This window comes from Helicoverpa zea, chromosome 16 (genome assembly GCF_022581195.2).
Source record: "Helicoverpa zea isolate HzStark_Cry1AcR chromosome 16, ilHelZeax1.1, whole genome shotgun sequence".
Lineage (NCBI taxonomy): Eukaryota > Metazoa > Arthropoda > Insecta > Lepidoptera > Noctuidae > Helicoverpa > Helicoverpa zea.
In genome coordinates this window covers 6,081,666-6,086,597 of record NC_061467.1, presented here as the reverse complement: position 1 = coordinate 6,086,597, position 4,932 = coordinate 6,081,666, and positions in this window count along the sequence as shown.

Genomic DNA, 4,932 nt, shown 5'->3' with positions numbered 1-4,932 from the left:
TTGACATATGTTTATGCATGTCACAACCGCCCTTGGTATGTGGCCGGTTGTGACACTTTCCCATTTTTTTTTAAATTGATCTTATGAGTAATACATTGCATTAAGGAACAATATATTAGTGTTTTTACGTACACAAATGTACAAATTGCGATACAAGTTCCTTTTCTGCGAGCTAATTAGTCAAATATCAAAATTATTGGTGATCAAACGAAAATTGGCACAACTGTACCCAGTCTACCTCCGTTGGGATAAAGATATACAAACTACTGAATGAAACGTACCTACCTTACGTTCCTTTCATTTTCATATAATGATTTAAGTATTATTTATTGGTACACAGAAAGTATTACTGTTTAACCGTAATATAATAAAGAGGATTTTTATGTTTATTTGAGCCTCGAAGGTTCCGAACTGAAACGATTTGAATTATTTTAATGTTGGAAATCTACATCCTTCCCAAGTTGCTATGTTTTATCCTGGAACGGGCAGTAGGTAGTACCCACGGGACGCTGGCAAAACCTCGGGAAATAGGCTACCTACGTGTGTATGTGCCAAAACCGACTATTTTAATCTCAATTTTTATTATAATTGGGTTCTCATACCCCTGAGATTGCTTTTGCTAATTTACATGAACTTCGGTATTTATTAAATTACAAGGACTATTAAATTCTTTGCATATTGACCAAAGAGCGCTAAAACCTATCTATGCTAGTTTAGACGTCAGTTATTTATTCATTTTGTTGAAACGTGCCTCTCATAGTCTCATCTGACCTTTTCCAAAATTTTATGGATACGATTAGTGTCACCTAGTGATTGCTTCGATTACATATTTTATCTAGTAGCTGTTTTCCCGCGGCTTCACCCGCGTCCTATGGGTACTTCTGCCCGTACAGGGATAAAATATACGTTATTGGTATACGTTACTAGGGAACAGTCTAGCTAGCTTTCCAACAGATAAATTTCTAAATCGATTCAATACTTTCGGAGCCTTTATTTTACAAACAAACAAATGTTTCTTCTTTATAAAACTAGTAAAGAAAAAGCGTGTATTTCGATCGACATAAGATACGTAGGTAATTATCTCCTGAAAATGTTTGTATGCACTCGTATATTTATAGTATATCATATAGTTTTCATCTATAACCATACCATTTTTGATGTAGTTTCCTAGTGGGTGACTGTGGAAGGCATTTTGTCGCAATATGGGAACATTACAGATACAGCTTATTTGTCATACTACGAGATAATATCTCGTTTGAAGAAATGTTAGTAATCAATATCACTGTGAAGGGCGTTTAAAAAGTTTTAGAAAGTTAAAGAGACGTTTAACACATGTTTAAGAACATTGTTCTCTAACACGTGTCAAACGTCTGTTTAACTTAATTAGCAGTGATATTTTTTAAGGAAAGTGGAATGGTACCTAACGAGTCATTATCCACCTTTCTAATTTTACAAATAAAAAATGTTTTAGTTACACGTGCCATTAATATTGATAGTCGCTTGTTTGCTAGTATCTGAATGAGTGCTATTTATTTCTCATGAATCGGTAAATCAGCCAGCAGTCATTATAACCATGGGGGTCCAGGCCGCAGTCGCCCCATGGCAATCAAATATTGCTATTATTGTATTTATTTTGCTCGATTTCAAATACTCTGACGTCTAAGTAATATTCCTGATCGACATGATTGGATACTTATTTTATGAGAATAGAATAAAGAAAGACCTTTCATTAGGTTTAAGCTAATTTACTGTACTTTAACTGTAATAAATGTAATCATCAATTTGTTTGAAACCTATCTTTTGAGCGTAGCAATATAGAATCTCTACTAATATTATAAAGCTGAAGAGTTTGTTTGTTTGAACGCGCTAATCTCAGGAACTACTCGTCCGTCCGTCCGTTCATTTGAACAATTCTTTTGGTGTTAGATAGCCCATTTATCGAGGAAGGCTATAGGCTACTTTATCCGGGTTCGTGCAGAGGTTCCCACGGGATGCGGGTGAAACCGCTGGCAGAAGCTAGTATAATATATTAGAACAACACTTCGCGATTGACCTACGCGTGTAGGTCCATAGGCCGTAGCAACCGTAGGCCATAGCAGTATTTATGAACGGGACGCATTTTCGCCACATCATTGCTTTATTTTTTATCAATTCTTGATACGTTATTGATTTGAATGAAATTAAAAAAATAAAATTGATTTGAAATTTGTATTATAATGAAAATATTTTCACAAAACCACTTTTCTTAAACTAGACCATCCACTATCTAATTATAAAAAATAATAGGCTTTAATCATCGTCAACTTTGTGGTAAAATAATTTAAGAGGCTTTAATCTTAAAACCATTATCACACAGTGACTTAAGATTTTTGGAAGTATTTAAAGTCGGGTCCCCGGCTCCCCGGCTGGCAATAACTTTTAAAGGTATTTTGTTGACGCTCAAAGTGTGGCAGTATAGATAGTTCAACTCAGATTTGCGCGCGGCCCTATGTGTGCGTCGGCTTGTAAATATACAACTTTCATTCGTGTGACAGTGACGTCGTCCGAGCATGACGTGTTCTTATCGCTTTTTGTTATGGGTACAGTCGTTTACGAAAATGTCTAGTTCTTCACGGAGAAAATGTTTAAGGAGTCAGGTAGCGTTTCAAAAAATGAAACAACATTCAAAGCTTTTTATTATTACATTTTACAGTTTTTCATTATTTTCTCATAAGTTTTTTTCAAATTGACGTTGACAGTATCTAAGAAATAAATGAGGTGAAATATCTAAGATCAATTAAATACTCCTTACATATTTTCTAGATCTCGGGGTACGCGGACAATAAATAAAAGTGTGGACTAAGATTGTAAAAAAACGTATAATCTAGTATAATAATGTAAGAATTTTAAAAAATAATATTGCTTCGCATAATGTCGACCAAAATAAGACGGAAATAATGAAACTCATAACTGAACGTTTAAGTCATATTGATGAAGGGATGTTGGGTAATACTTGTCGACATGTACAAAAGAAAAAAGAAAAATACTATAGACATTTTGACATGGAGTCAAAATTTATAATTTACCTTGGTGAGAGTAGCGAATCCGAAAATTCATCATTTGTACCCGACTGTACCTCTTGTCACGCACACAAAGTCACTGTGTATGTACAAGGGTTACCCACACATAAGGCCGCGCGCAAGACTGAGTTGAACTTACTATACCTACCTACACAAACTTTGGGAGATTTTGGTTAGTAGGTAATATATTTTAAATTACCGTTTTCATTTAGGGCAAAGGTCCAATAGTTCTGAAACGTTCACGGCCAATGTTTAGAGGTATAATCAAATAGGTTTTCGCATGATGTACCTAATATTAATATTTTGTAGGTCAGGATACATTATTCGTAGATGTAGGTAGGTAGCTATACATCCTTTGTTCTAGACGAACCTACATAACACTTTTTGAGAACAAGTTGCTGCTTCAATAATTGAATTACCTATTGTTGAAGATTTAACGACTCATGCCATTTACCCAATATTTAATTACATTTTCATAACCACAAAAACACAAAATTTTCTAATACCCGAAATACCTTCTGAATTTCCATGATGATATTTTGATGCTACACACCATGTTGAAAGGGGCTATATACGCGAAAAACTACAATCAATCTAATTTCTGACAGGCATAAACTCGCCATTACGGGTAGGTATACGATACCTACCTATTTTATTTAAAATCTCTATTGCGCATGAAAGAGTTAAAACAATTCCTATTATATGTGGATTTGTAGAGGAGTTTGCTGTACTAACTTTTAATGATCGGACTGTTACGGAGACTAGGATCACGTGTCCGAATATTACTGAAGCTGTGTTTTAAGTATAACTGACAAAATAACTGTTTAAACAACGTGCTTTTGTACTATATCTACCTACATGAACAAAGTATTTATCTACCTTTAAATATATCTGAACAATTGATTTTTGAGTTGTTATTAAATGACTACCGCTTCCCAACTACTACTACTACTACTCTGAATACTTTTGAGCCCTCTGATCTCATTTTATGAACTCAGGAATCCCACTTTGGGTTATCTAAGAGACTAGCGTATACGCGTGCGACACATTCCGAGTGGTGTCGCTCCGAGAAACCGAATTATCTACTAGTGTGAAAGCGTTGGTATGATAACTGAAGATACATTTCGGGGTTTAGTAATGAAACTTTGCGCTACTGCTGGCCACCATACCTATATGTTTTCCGATGTGTGAGTATATGTAACCCAAAAACAGATTTTGTGCTCAAAGGAAACGTTAGCCATGTACTTTTCTACTGGAGCCAAACATAGCGACAGCATATTCGGTTAGGGGCCGCCTAGACGAACAATTAATTTGCGCAATAGTTTTAAGGGGATTAAGTTTCTTTGTAATATAGCGCAATTTAATCGATTGTCTAGGTGGACACTTAGAATACAGTGTTTTAATGAAAATGTAAGTTTAGTTTCTGAATTGCTGTGTTTGGAAATGGTTTGGAAGAATACAAAAAGATAAAATATGTATATATTTTTTTATAAAACGTATGTACTGTATGTAACGTATGTAACGTATGTCACTGCCCCTATTAGAATAAATGAAATATTCTCTATGCTTCCGCGTCGCCTTCTGCCCGTGTGCATCTCTAGTTACAATGTATTATCTATAGTTGCACACAGCTTTCTCTGTAAAGGCTGATTTACATTGAGTCAGTAACTGACGTCAGTGTAGGCGCCGAAAACTGACGCGTGCTATTTACACGAAGTCAGTGTAGTGTCAGTGTTTCGTCAGTAGTACTGTACTGACTTCAAATCAATTTACACGATGGCAGTGCCGGGTCAGCACTGACTTGTCAGTGGACTGACGTCAGTTACTGACTCAATGTAAATCAGCCATAAGTCTGTAATTCTACATTATCTGT